The 15,834-nt window shown below is 36.0% G+C and overlaps 1 pseudogene; it reads right to left on the reverse strand.

The window, feature by feature from the left end:
* Positions 1 to 1,235: 1,235 nt before the first annotated feature.
* On the reverse strand, positions 1,236 to 3,294 carry LOC100398891 (melanoma inhibitory activity protein 2 pseudogene; annotated as a pseudogene).
* Between the last annotated feature and the right edge of the window lie 12,540 nt (positions 3,295 to 15,834).

Here is a 15,834-nt window from a genome sequence, read left to right on the forward strand (position 1 = left end):
TAGATAGCCTACAAAGGCCAGGTGGAATTTTAAACACATTATCTTACTTAATTGTCACTACACCTGCCTCCTGTATAGCTGTTCTTTCCAGTTATTCGTGCTGCCTTCCTGTTTAGCTCCGGACACCTTAATAGGAATCTAGTCAACATTGAATCTTTGAAAGAATTAAGGAAGAACATGTATGGAAAGTATCTTGGGACAGTTATAAAACCTATTAATTATGAAAAACAGATACTTTATAGTTTTTTTGGTTTCACTGAATACCAAATTGACTTTTGCCAGCCTTGCTATCTGGATAAAAATGAACATCTGGGCCTTGAAAGCTACTGGCACTTCTCAAAACAAAATTAAGTAATTCCTCCTCTGTTTTGTCATTGAAATGTATTTATTTGTGTTTTAGCTCTTGCCACTTTCCTATAACGATTGGAATATTTATTTTTCTTTATTCATGTAAAGTTATTCCTGGATATTATAAGGTAAACTTTACTCATTTTTTCATTTCTATAAAATTACCTGATCCAGAGTATGTTTTTTAAGTAATTAATGAACAAAAAAGTAAATAAATAATTGCAAGTAAAATTCTGCTGGCTAAAATTGACCCATTAATCAATGCTAGCAAGGAACTTTTACAGGCACTACAAATCATCTTAAATACACTACCGGATATCATGAGATTGGCCAAATTTATTTGACCAATAAATATCATGAGATTCCAAATCTGAGATACTTGGAATATGTCGATGAACCATCAAAGCATATGTTTATATTAAAGTGGAAATAACAATAATAATCTCATAGATCAATTTCTTCTGTCAGGCACAGATTCATTGTGAATGATCCTTGGTACATCACATTTAATTTATTTTAAACATCAAATGATATGAAATATATAGAACATCACAATTGTATGCATAATATATATCCTGGTTCTCAGTTGGTAAATGATGCCTGTGTATCAAAACCCAAGTGCAGCATTATGCATTCACACGTCGGGTCATCTGTCCTACAACTTCCTGAAGTTCTCAGTTCTTCTTAAAGTCTAACATTACATCAGAATGATGGAAAAATATTAAAAAGCATTCACTATTTTCTTTTTCTTTTCATATTTAAATCATCTTTATTTACAAAAATTCTATTTTGAGATTTATAATTTCATTAAGCTTTAAATTTAGCAAAATAAGTAAAGTAAGTAAAAGCTATACAGTAACAGCAGTTACTTTAAATCACAAATGAGATCAGTCAAAATTATTTTTGAAGAGGGCAAAAATCTTATCAAGTTTCTTCTGTGGTTCTGGATGTTCAGTAGCAGGCTCATTGGAAGGTGGAATCAACCCTGAAGGAACTCACTTCTGGAGTGGAGGTGGGAGTTAAAATCCAGGTCTCGGGGAAGGTAAGGAGAAAAACTCCTCGGTGGATACACATTTCTCATTGCAAATTGAGCATGTGGTGGACCTGGGAAATCCCTTGGTGGAAAATCATCTCTAGAAGCTCCCTTTTCTCTCAGAGATGATGGGGTCCAGTGTCAGAAGGACACCTGTGAGAATTGGTTAACATATCAGAGCTTGATTCCCCTCTTTCAATGGTAATCTGATGGTCCAGAGGATTCCCCGAGCTCCTTGAGCCTCTTCCTCCTCTCCTTGGAAGCAAGGAGAGAATCTGGGTGGATATGCCAATGAAGTTGGAGAAGACAGAAAAGCTCTTATTTCAGATGAAGGCCAACCCAGTGGTGAAGGACCATATGAGGAAGGTTCTCTGCCAAATGGTGTATTTGGAACATCCAGTGCATACAGATTTTTTTCTAAAAGTTCAAATTTAAACTCCAGTTAATTTTCGTCTGTTGCAAGCATTTTCTTTCCTTAAATCACTGAGATTTCCTTCAGCAGTTTGAGCTGCAAACAAATTATCATGTGCTTTTGTTCTCATAGGAAATAGTGCGCTTTTGATAGTAATGCATGTTTCTCGCCAATTCTTCTTCAAGATCTTTAGTTCGCTTTCTATAAGTCTCCAGATTTGCAGTGGTATGGCTGATCCTTTTGTCTACTTGAGAAAGTTTCTCTTCCGTCTCTAACCAGTAATTTTCCTCTGTTGTTAATTTTCCGTAGAGTTTCATTTCATTTTCTTGTTATAATTCAGTCATTACTTTAAGTTTCTGTTGAAGCTTCTGATTCTCACTTTCAAAATGTGTTTTCTGACTGTAAAGATGCTTGTTCAGTCTCAAGATTTTTAATACATTCTGTAAGCTCTTCCTTCATATTATCAACATCAGATAACTGAATATAAATTTTTTTTTTCTCCCTCTAAGCTTTTGAAAGAAGCATTGAACGTAGCAGCATGAATCAGTTTCTTCAAAACTCCTTTGGGAGGATGATCTAAGTAAGCATAATTTTCTTTCTTTTTTTTTTTTTTTTTTTTTTTTGAGTTGGGAGTTTCGCTCTTGTTACCCAGGCTGGAGTGCAATGGCACGATCTCGACTCACTGCAACCTCCACCTCCTGGGTTCAGGCAATTCTCCTGCCTCAGCCTCCTGAGTAGCTGGGATTACAGGCATGCGGCACTGTGCCCAGCTAATCTTTTTTGTATTTTTAGTAGAGACGGGGTTTCACCATGTCGACCAGGATGGTCTCAATCTATTGACCTTGTGATCCAGGTGCCTCGGCCTCCCAAAGTGCTGGGATTACAGGCATGAGCCACCAAGCCCAGCTGTAAGCATCATTTTCTAATTCACTGTTCATTTCTAACTCCAAGTTCGCACCATCCGTTCTGTCTTCTTCAAGCATAGCAGCCTAATCTTTCATCTTTTGCAAGCATTCAGTCAGAGTCCTGATGTGATTGTCTTTATCATTGAGACCTTGTTCTGCGTGTACTTTGGAGTCTTCCAATGTTACTTTCTGTTTATTAAGTTCACTCACTTGTTCTTTCCATACTTCAGCTTCTTGCAAAAGTTGTTTCTGGCTTTCCTGAAGTTGAGAATTTTCATCCAAAGCCTCTTTTATTGCTATATTCAGTGGTTCTTCATTCATTTGAAATAAAGGTCTGAAGGTCATTTTGGCTTCAGCTACTTGTGATTTGAGGGATTTTGACTCATCCTCTAGAGACTGTATCCTTTTGGAAATATCCGCCATCAGTTCATTTTGTTCAGACTGTTTTGATTTCTCTTCTTTTAACTCTTTTACTAGACATAGTATTTCTTCCTCAAGTTCCACATTGAACCTGTTTGGCTTTTCACAGGTCGCCTCCAAACTTTGTTCTTCTGTTGCCTCCTTCTCAAAGCTGGCATCATTTAAAGATGACTCGACTTCTCCCCAGGCTATCCCTCCCCACCTCCCCCTCCCACTGGCCCTCCCCTTTTACCCCCAATAGACCCCAGTGTTTAGTACTCCCCTTTCTGTGTCCATGTGTTCTCATTTTTGGGGAGAAGGAAAGAAAAGCACACTGCCATGTGTGTTCATATGCAACTGTCTTGCATGCTCTGCTCACGTACCCCAAAACCTAAAATCCAATAAAAAATTTTAAAAAAATGCAGATGCAAAATTTGTTAATAAAATATGATAAGCAATAAAAAAAAAAAAAGATGACTCGACTTCTTGGCCTACGTACTCTTTGAATAACACTCAGTTTTTCAAGTAGTTGACATTTTTCCTCTATTAGTCTAGACAGCGTTTCAGCAAGCTTTTTCTCTCTTCCCACATGAATCTAACTCCTAACAGATCTAAAACCTCTCAACAAAAAAAAGCGAACAGCAAAAAATTCAAACGTAGCTGCCCATATCACCCATTCCCATGGAAAACCATAAGAATTAGAATCTGCTCCCATACTTTGATGCAGTGCTACCACAGCACCTCCAGAACCAGCCTAAAGTATGGCTGAGGGGTAGCCTGGGGCTCCTCCATAGTGCCAAGGCGGCTCTGGTGGTTGCCGTAGTAACCGGGGCCTGTGGGGGCCACAACAAATGTCAGAGAACAGGCAGCTTCCTGTCTGAAACCTGGAGCAGACCACTGCAGAGCCGACTGTGGGGGGATCTGGGGAACACAAGGGCTAGCTGGGGGATGAGGGGGAGGTGGGAGATGCAGGCACCCACAGGGCTCACAGGCCCATGCTGCCTTTTTCTTTTTTTCTTTTTACTTTCGTTTTAGATATGGCATCTTGTCATGTTGTCAAGGTTGGTCTTGAACTCCTAGCCTCCAGTGAACCTCCAGCCTTGGCCTCCCACAGTGCTGGGATTACAGGCATAAGCCACAGTACCTGCCCTAAAATTTTTTTCTACTTCAGTACGTCCAAAATATCCTGATGAAACAGAATACATATTTTCTTGGGCTGGTATCAAGTTTAACAAATTAGAATATTTTCAGAAACTACTTTCTTAAAAGTTATTGTATTTCATCAAATCCAAGGTACTACTGATTATAAAACCCAGTGTACTATGAAGAAAATATTTTTTATTAAAGACGTGATGTTTTTAGCTGTAAAAATTTATAAGACATATCCTAATTCAGAGATATTAAAATATAAAAAACAATGCATCTTAGATGAGGAGCAGCAGCTCATGCTTGTAATCCTAACATTTTGGGAGGCCAAGGTTTGCAGATTGCCTGAGCTCAGGAGTTTGAGAAAACTCTAGGTAACATGATGAAACCCTGTCTCTACCAAAATAAAAAAAGTTAGCAAGGTGTGGTGGTACATGCCTGTAGTCCTAGCTACTCGGGAGGCTGAGGTACAAGAATTGCTTGAACCCAGGAGGCAGAGCTTACAATTAGTTGAGATTGCTCCACTGTGCTCCAGCCTGTGCAACAGAGCAAGACTCCATCTCAAAATAATAATAATAATAATAATAATGTAGCATCTTAGTTGCTGGTAAAATGAGGTCCAGAGACAGTGGCTCATGCCTATAATCCCACCACTTTGAGAGGCCAAGGCAGAAGGATTACTTCAAGTCTGGAGTTTGAGACCAGCCTGGGCAACATAGTGAGACTCCATCTCATACAAAAAAAAATTTTAACTACCAATCTCAGCAACATGGCAAACCTCATCTCTACTAAAAAATACAAAAATGAGCCACATGTGTGTAGTCTCAACTGCTTGGGAGACTGAGGCGGGAAGATCACTTGAGCTTGGGAGGCAAATATGTAGACAGAAAGTAGACCAGTGGTTGCCTAGAATTGGGGCTAAGAGTGAAATCATTGCAAATGGAGAATCTACTGCAACGTGAAGAATCTTTGGAGTATAATGACAATGTTTTTCAATTGGAATGTAGTGTGGTTGTACAACTCTATATATTTACTAACAATTATTGATTCATATACTTATAATGAGTGAATTTTATAATATGTAAATTATACCTTAATAAAGTTAATTTAAAAAACTAAACATAAAATAATGCAGGATGGCAAGAAGTTGTTAGAGGTATAGAAAAACAGATTTGGAACTTAACTGATAATTTTTAAAAGTAAAAATGAGTGTGTATGATCTTACTTCACTCTTTTTCTTTATATATATATTATTGCACTTTAGGTTCTGGGGTACATGTGCAAAACATGCAGGATTGTTGCATAGGTACATACATGGCAATGTGGTCTGCTGCCTCCATCCCCCCGTCACCTATATCTGGCACTTCTCCCCGTCTTATCCCTCCCCAACCTCCCTTTTCCCTGCTGTCCCTCCCCTATTACCCACCAACAGACCCCAGTGTGTGATGCTCCCCTCCCTGTGTCCATGTGTTCTCATTGTTCAATACCTGCCTATGAATGAGAACATGCAGTGTTTGATTTTCTGTTCTTGTGTCAGTTTGCTGAGAACGATGGTTTCCAGATTCATCCATGTCCCTACAAAGGAAACAAACTCATTGTTTTTTATGGCTGCATAGTATTCCATGGTGTATATGTGCCACATTTTCCTTGTCAAGTCTATCATTGATGGGCATTTGGGTTGGTTCCAGGATTTTGCTTTTGTAAACAGAGCTGCAATGAACATATGTGTGCATGTGTCTTTATAATAGAACAATTTATAATCCTTTGGGTGTATATCTAGTAATTGGATTGCTAGGTCAAATGGAATTTCTATTTCTAGGTCCTTGAGGAAGGACCACACTGTCTTCCACAATGGTTGAACTAATTTACAGTCCCACCAACAGTGTAAAAGTGTTCCTATTTCTCCACATCCTCTCCAGCATCTGTTGTCTCCAGAATTTTTAATGATCACCATTATTATTGGCATGAGATGGTATCTTTATGTGATTTTGATTTGCATTTCTCTAATAACCAGTGATGATGAGCATTTGTTCATATGTTTGTTGGCCTCACATATGTTTTCTTTTGAAAAGTGTCTGTTCATGTCCTCCACCCACTTTTGGATGGGTTTGTTTGTTTGTTTTTTCTTGAAAATCTGTTTTAGTTCTTTGTAGATTCTGGATATTAGCCCTTTGTCAGATGGGTAGATTGTAAAATTTTTTTCCCAATCTGTTGGTTGCCAGTTCACTCTAATGATTGTTTCTTTTGCTGTACAGAGCTCTGGAGTTTAATTAGATCCCATTTGTCTATTTTGGCTTTTGTTGCACATAAACGTTAAAAAAATATATATACTTCAGAAGAAATACACACATACACACACGCTGTTGACATTTAGAAAATAATATATTTGGGGAAACATTGTCTTTCTATGATAACCACCTTAAACACCAGAATAATGCCATGTTTTAATCAGGACACTAAATAAAAGTTCACTATTCAACATTTTTCTCAATAAAGGAAACAATTCTAGTTTTCTATGAATGATTCCTGGAGAATCTATTCACATGTGAAGTACTTACCATATTCTTCTCCCACAAAATTATATAATGTAGAAATTTTTATTAACACCTCATGTAACACTATTTGGTCACAACTTCTTGCCAATTCCATTTCTGAAATTGTTTCTGCATCTTTGCCTTTACCAGTTCTTAGTTTCTGTAGTTATTTCATTTCCTTAGATTCTTGTAGTTCTGGCTATTATTTCCTTTTAACATGCTTACCACAGTATCTCCTGATGATAGTCACACTCCACCCTTTGCCATTGCACATTTACACTCCAATCTGAGTTATCTTTCTAAAATACAGATTTAGTTGTTCCTAAGTTAATTCTAAAAGCCTTTGCCTTTTTACCATTGTTTAGAAAAAAAAATGAGATCATTTTTTGAAAAGTTAATTTAAGGATCTTAACGTCTGACCATTGCTGACCTTTTCAACCCAATCTTTGCTGATTCTCTTTCTTTTATTTCTACCATACATTCAGTAACTGCCTTATGATCTATCACCTTGCTCTGTGACTTCCAAATCTATGGCTCTGATCATGCTGTTCCTTCTGCCTAATGTTCTAGAAAGATCAGTTCATATCGATCACTTTATGGAAAAACTGACATCTTCATATGCTCTTAAAACATAAGTGCATAAGAGGATACCCTTATACTAACAGCATACTTTTATACTCTTAGATCATGTATTATCTTATTTATATTTCTATACCAAGAAAATGGCATATGGTCTATCATATAATAGAAGTATGGAACATGGGATACTTGTTAATGTAGTTATTGAAAATAATAATTTTACATTTCCTTTTACTTGTAGCTTATGGGCCAGGATCTGGCCACCAAAAGACAAATAGAGACAATGTTTGGGACTTTCTGTGATGGAACACTTTTTTCCAATGTATTATTTGAATAGCAGATGAAAGACATTCTGCCTGCCATCTTGAACTGTAGAACTGGTATCATATCCTGAAGTATTACAGTAAGATGAATTTTTAAACCTGGCCTATGCTGGTGCAGATGATATTTTTTAAGCTGCCAATCTTAAGTTTTCAAGAATAGACACACACACACACACACACGTGTGTGTACATTCATATATTCATATATACACACATATGTGTGTATGTGTGTATATATATTCTTGAAAACACATTTCATTCTTAATTAAATGTATAAATATTTATATACACATATGTGTGTGTGTGTGTGTGTGTGTGTGTATGAAGATACAATTTAATCTTCACCTCACAAGTTATAAAATATCAAGTCTAGGCTGGGCACAGTGGCTCATGCCTGTAATCCGAGCACTTCAGGAGGCTAAGGCAGGAGGATCACCTGAGGTCAGGAGTATGAAACCAGCCTGGCTAACATGATAAAACCCCATCTCTACTAAAAATACAAAAATTAGCCAAGCATGGTGGTGGGTGCCTGTAATCCCAGATTCTCAAGGAGGCTGAGACAGGAGAATCACTTTAACCCAGGAGGTGGAGGTTGCAGTGAGCTGAGACCAGACCACTGCACTCCAACCTGGGCAACAGAATAAGACTCCATCTCAAAATAATAAATAAATAAATAAAAATAAAATATCAAGTATAGGAGAATAATACAAGTAAAATTATTATAATAATACAAGTAAAATAATACAAGTAAACATTACAATATCAAGAAACATTGTATAGGTTTATGAATGATATGAAAGAAAACACAAAAACTTAAATTATAAAAAGTTTTATATATTAAGCATCCTAAAATTAAGAATTGGTCTTTCAAAAAACACAATAAAAACAATAAGAAAGATCAGATGAGATCCAGCACATTCAGGATGGTATGGTAATCATTGCACAATGTATATGTATGTCAAAATGTCACATTATACACATTAAATATATACAATTTTTACTTTTCTATCAAACCTCAACAAAGCTTGCAAAGAAAATCAATAGGAAATTTAACCACATAAGTGAAAATATATTTGTAATATGCATAATTTTCAGAGTACTATTATCCATATTATATATTTTTAAAACTTCTGTAAATCAAAAAGAAAGAACACACAACATAATTAAAGTAACAGTAGGTATTTCACGTAAGTGAACAAAATATGACTCATAAACATATAAATAGAATAGTGAATGACACATAGTAAAAGATCAGTAATAAATATTTATCAAATGAATAAATAGAACAGCAGAAATGACAAAAAAATGAAAAATGGAAAATAAATCTAGCATGAAATATGTTTCACATCCAATAAGTTGTCAAAAGTAGTATAAAATGTCAAATATACTACTTATCCAAAAGGTAGTATAAAATGTCAAATATGGCAATTATAAATCCAAATGAGAGCCAAAAGTAGTTAACCTATATTAGACAGCAATTTGGCATTATCTTCTGAAGCTGAACTTCACAGTTCTACTTCCAGATACATAGCCTAAGTATGTATTCATGCTCATGTGCACCAGGAGACATGCATGCAAATATTCACAGAACTATTAGTTTTAATAGAAAACACTGAAAGCAACTTAAATTTTTTTTGGCAGCAGAACATATAACAAATGGCCATCCCTACATACACATATACACACACCTCCACACAATTGATAGCATACCATAGTGAAAATGAACGACATTCAGCTACCTTCATTAAGAATTACTCTTGAAATGCAATTGTAAATGAAGAAAGGCAAGTCACAGGAATATAGATAGAGCAGGCTTTTTGTTTTTCTAAATAACCTTAGAACAAGCAAAAACAACCAATATAGTATTGAGAAATGCCCTTTTATGTGTCAAAACAACTTTAGAAAAATAAGGAAATTATAAACACAAAGTTCAAGATAGTGGTTACCTCTTTAGTGAGGGAGTGCATGCTATCCAGGAGACATAAGTAAGAAGTTCAAACAGTGTTAATAATTTCTCATTCTTAGATGGTGAATTCTAACATGTTTGCATATTGTTGTAATATGTAAGTTACAGCTACTTTACAAATGTGCTTTTGAATCAAATATAACATACAGTAAAAATGTTTTATATAGACAATGGAAAGGATTGGGTTCCCAAAAAATTGAAAAAGAATGTATCCTTCCCTCAAGTTCTTATTTTCTTTCATAATTCACACAATCTTTATCATCTATCCTTAATTCTAATCTCATTTAAAATAATCTGAAACTTCCCTAATGTATGAAAATTTGGCATCTTTTTATCTTTTAAGTTATTCAGAATTCCATCACCTAATGGTTACCAAGGTCTGTATATCACAGATACTATAAAAATGTAACTACCAAAACAATTGTTAAATTAGTTTTAGATATCCAAAGGCTAATTCTTTCCAGTCCTTAGGGAGCTGGCTGTACTTTAGAAGTAGGGGCAACAAATCCAGGAAAGGAGCATCAATACCTGATGAATTCATACTTTCACCATGTTGCTGGACAAGCTCCAGACCAGTATTTTTACATTTTAAGATTTTATTTATTCCTGATAAAAGGATACAGAATTAATTCAGCTCAAATTGTTGAAAATACATACTGTGGCCCAAACAATATGATTGGCTCTGGGGTTATAAAAATATCTTTTTACGTAATATACGGTCTATATTTTAAATTGCACATTACAGCCAACATATTTAATTAAAAGGATACATATTATTATGTAACATGCACATAGCAGAAAAATTTTACACCTATGATAAATATAACAATCTCTATTCTAGGATGGGAAAACAGTAAGATATGTGTAACTCTTTCTAATTTAGAAAAAGTCTTCTCTGTGTTTTTACCAAAGTTATATCTATGTCCTTGATTAATCTTTATTCCCATTCCAAAGTTTTAGCTTCCCATTTTTTGTTTATTGTTTGTTTCTGGTTGTTGTTTGGTTTTTATTTCCTGTAATTTGGACTTCTAGAAATTAATAGTATTAAATAATTAAGAAATTGCTAGCTACTCACACTTACCTTGTCCCCAAATGCATTAATGACAAAGCCACAGTCAACTTAAATAGAAGAGGGAGGCACTTAGGAGGAGCAGAGTATTGGGATTAATGTGCATATGAAAAGAGACAAAACATACTTACAACTTGTTAGGTCTTTTAGGGAATATTCCATGGGGGTAGGGTGGCAGTGCTTCAGCCCTTCAAGCAAGTACCTTCTTACAGTATCTTTTATTAATATGGATACAAAACTGTTCCTATAATTAATTGAAGATTGTAGACCTTAAATCACAGATAATTTTATAACATTATTTTTATGTGATTGCTTCACCTTTTTTGCACAAGTGCTGTTGGAATTAAGACAGAGTATTTGCTTGTAAACCATATAATGTTAAATAATTACTATTATATTCATATGAATAGGAGGCAGGGAAATACCAGGAAGAAAAGGGTGGGGTCCCTGGTGAGGACTCCACCCTCAATTCTGGACCCATGGCCCTGAAGGAAAGCATGCATTCCTGTTTTCCTGCACAAATATTGCCTTTTTTAAAACCACCCTGGCACACCACATACCCCCATCCTGTACCTATAAAAACCCCAGGTTCCACTGGCAAAGTGGAGTGGTGTAGCAGAGAAGGGGAGAAGAGAAGCATCTGAATGTCAAGAGGAGAAGAAGCTGGATGCTGCAGTCTATCCTCAGTGAGAAAGGTGTTTGGATGGGGATGGTCAGAGAGGAGTTCAGCCTGTTTCATTCAGGGATGGCCAAACTCCAGGAGAAGACCATCTTACCACTCCATCCCCTTTCCAGCTCCCCATCCCACTGGGAGCCACTTCCACTGCTCAAAAAAATTCTCCACATTCACCACCCTTCAATTGGTTTGTGTGACACTGATTCTTCCTGGATGGTGGACATGAACTCAGGCACCAAGAGGGCAGGTGCACAAAGCTGTTATCCTGACCCTCCACTGAGCTGGTTACCACTTAGCCATCTATGGATGGCAAAGCTGAAAGAGCACACTGGGGCTCCAGTGCTCACAGGCAACACCTAGATGCTGCCCAGCAGTGGGGGGCCAATATGGGATTTGTTTCTGCTGGTTCCCAAAAGCACTTACCCCACTTCTGCACCTGCTCACCTGCATGCTCCCTCTCTCTCAAGGGTTTTGAGAGCTGTGGGCTGAGTGAGTCACCCCTTCACAAGTTCTGTGAAGGAGTCAAGGGAACTATCATGTCTCAATATAGAGATCCTATTGGAGCTATTAACACAACTATTCATCCTGTCTCACCCAGATGAGAAAATGCAAGTACTCCTCTGGGTCCAAGCTGCTTAAATCACAGCCACCTCTCTCTTCACTGTCAATCTGAGCTACATATAGTCTGGAGTGGTGAGAACTGCTAATAGCCTTTTTTTCTTCCTTAGGCACAAGATCCTTTTACCTCCAATGAGGTTTCACTGTGGGGCAGCAAACGGAGGAGGCTACATTAAAAGTCTGTTTTCTTGCCATCAGAGATATTGTGTATCTGTTCACAAGGAAAGGGCCAACTGAGAAGGAAAGAGTCTGCTCTTGGTTTCTTTTTTGAATTAGGAAATCAATTTTTAATCACACTAAATCAACAACTAAATATTTCCACAGCTATAAATAATTAATTTAAATTGTTGTATGTGCTAGAAAGAAAGGAAAAAGTACAAGGTATTAGAAACTTCTGTAACAGAGATTTAAATAAATTTTGGGTTCTCTGGAAAATGTTTAAGCTTGAAATTAAGATACGCTTGCATTTTGCTTATAGAAAAGTAAACCACACAGTTTAACAGGGAGAATCTACAAATCTCGCATTATCATTAATATCTAATTTTCTCCAACTCTGAGAAAAGCGAGTGGGATGCCTTTCTCAACTCTTCCTTTCCCTACACTGTGAAAAAAATCATACCAAACCACCCTTTCCTCTCAAGATTGAAGCCTCATCTACTGTAGCCAGCCCTTTTATATTACAGTATTTTTTCATATTTGTTTCTTCTAAGGTGATGTTTGTCACATAAAAATCAGATGTTTTTTCTTATTTATTTGCTTTCCTTTGTTAGAACCTCATAGTTGATACCTGATACAAAGTAAATTCTCAATAAATATCTAGTTAATATGGCATTGAGTATCACTTAGCTGTTCACTTTCACCACTACTTATTCATCACTAGAAGCTTACAAAATACTTCTTCATAATCCAAAATTACAGTAGTCAGCTACAAAGTGATCACCATACAGAATTATTTGACATTCATCTATTCAAAATGACAATCCTGATCCACAATATAAGATCTTCCACCAGTTACTTTTCATCGTTTTCATTACAAGTTATATTGTTATAAGTTATCAAAGTCAGAAATACTAAATAAAAAGATACAAAGATTTAACTATTGCTTTTCATATACTCTGCTACATTCTGTACTATATATATATATATGTTTCATTTTAAAATTTCTCATATTAATCAGAAAATATCATCCATGATGGGTAGATTTTAATTTTAGTACTGCCCTAAACCTATCTAGAAGTCATTCAAATTTAAATCGTTATAACTGTCTACCAACACTTTAACTCTGCATCTGAGACTTGAAATCATTTAAAAATTTCCTCATCGTACACTATACAGTGTTGATATATTCATTAGTGCTCATAAATATGATTTTTCCTAATAATTAAAATTTCTCTGTATATCATGGTAAAACATATATCTTTTAAAAATCCTCTTTGAAAGTATAAAAATGTACATATTCTAATATTTCTAATAAATGATACATCTCTATGTGAAATAACTTCTAGTGAAGTAATTCTTTTCAAAATACAAAGAGTCACAAAAATTTTGATTTTACTTGGTATAGTTCTACAGCTCTCCATCTTTGATGCCCCTTCAATTACTTTTTCCTATTATAGAGTAAATTTTGTGAAGAATTAGTATTGCTAAAGATCTCCCTTTTATCAGGGATGGTGCTGTACAATCAGCCTAAGTCTCTGTCCTTGGACTCACACATACTGAATGTGTTATCACTTGGACAGTCTTGTAGCATCAGACTCAACCCAGACACTAAGACTGTACAGAACTTTCCTTATTAGCAAGACTTGACTTAACTCTGAATTCAAGTACTGAATATGTATTCATCAAGTCAGTTGTGTTGCTGGACCTGTGATCTTCAACTTCAGTTTTCCTAATTACTTGTTTCTTTTTACCACTACTGCCACTCTGAATGCTGAATGGCACCTCTAGTAAATGGCTTCTCTAATTGGATGATGACCCCATTCCCTTTGGAACACACTGATAATTTGCTCTTAAGAAAGTTTCTGGGATGTGGACTTCAACCTCAGACCTCAGCAAAGAACCAGGTGGCCATGTATCCCTGGAATTAACAATGAAAGTGTATCTGTGGATTACATCCTTTCTAGACTTCATTAACTCCTCCTCCTAGCCCTTTAGTGAGATCTTTCCAGATCACATTTTCTGCCCCATTAATTATGTCTTTGCTGATTATTAATGTCTTGTCACTGTGTCTAAATCAATCTATTTCTGTTGAGTTCTGATTCATTATCAAAACATTTTATAAGCAGAAATAGTAGAGAGCTAAAAAGCAAGGTAGCAGGAAGAGGAATTAGCAAAGAGAAATGAGGCAGCACATTTATGAAGCCTTGAGTTTCAAAATTATAATTCTTGACAGTTTTCTCTATTGTATTTTACAAATCGTATTATATGTCTAAATTAGTCTTTCTTCCCATGTCATGCGGCATTTAAAGACTTAGAGGCTTTCTAATGTCTAGACTCATCTTTTCCAATTCGTATTCCATGTAACCATAAACATGATCTTCCTAATTAGCAAATCTGACCTGTTCCTTTGATGGCTCTTATTTTTGAATAATGACATGCCAGTTTCTTGATGTGACAAATAGCCCTCTCAATGAACTTACCTCAGCTCCTTGTTTCTTCTTACCTGCTACTGTCTTCCCACATTTTATCATTATTCAAAAATTCCAAATTTTCTCCACATAGCATTTGATTACATCTGTGGTATACTGTGGTTGGCTCCTACAGGCCATAAAAACTAACTGCTAAATATTTAAGAATTTTGGGCGGGGCGCAGTGGCTCAAGCCTGTAATCCCAGCACTTTGGGAGGCCGAGGCAGGTGGATCACGAGGTCAAAAGATCAAGACCATCCTGGTCAACATGGTGAAACCCCGTCTCTACTAAAAATACAAAAAATTAGCTGGGCATGGTGGTGCATGCCTGTAATCCCAGCTACTCGGGAGGCTGAGGCAGGAGAATTGCCTGAACCCAGGAGGCAGAGGTTGCGGTGAGCCGAGATTGCGCCATTGCACTCCAGCCTGGGTAACAAGAGCGAAACTCCATCTCAAAAAAAAAAAAAAAAAAGGAGAGAATTTTGTCAATCATTATAAAATAATTTGGCAGCTCAAAGTTAGTGATGGTGGAAATACATACTATAGAAATTAACACATGCTACCAATCAGGATTTCTTGCCTCTCAATAGGCAGTTTACCGGTACTGAAAATTGCTCTGTACCTCAGGTGATAATACCCTAAATGATGTTAGTGTTTCCATGTCCTTCCATTAAGAGGCCTGAAAAGCAGAGATAAAAATGGGAGCCAGAGAAAACCCTGCAAGACCAATCCTACTTAGTGTATACAGAAATGCTTTGTCAAGGTCCTGTGATGGAAAAAAGGGTATAAAAGTATAAATGAAAATTTAAATCTTGCACTATGAATAAATATAGCAGTTATAATAGCAATAAAAACAACAAAAACTCTTTCGTTTAGAGATTATATATGTATGTAAATTATTTTGCTGTTGCACCAGAAGTTAATTAAGTTTAACTACAATGTAGCTCTTGTTAAATATTTCTAAATAAGATAATTGATTTTTGATTTGTACTTCACAGCATGTACAAATATACAATGTTTATACAATATAGTATTCAAAATGATACATTGGTTAAGCCTGTAGTGAGTACGATCATAGCATGACTAGTAATTCTTTCCATCTTCAGACTTTAATACTTATATGTATATGATTTATATAAGAATTTCCAACTTCCTATTATGAAAAATATAAGTTCTATGTGTATATGATGAGTGTTCA

This window comes from Callithrix jacchus, chromosome 1 (genome assembly GCF_049354715.1).
Source record: "Callithrix jacchus isolate 240 chromosome 1, calJac240_pri, whole genome shotgun sequence".
In the NCBI taxonomy this organism is placed as follows: Eukaryota; Metazoa; Chordata; class Mammalia; order Primates; family Cebidae; genus Callithrix; species Callithrix jacchus.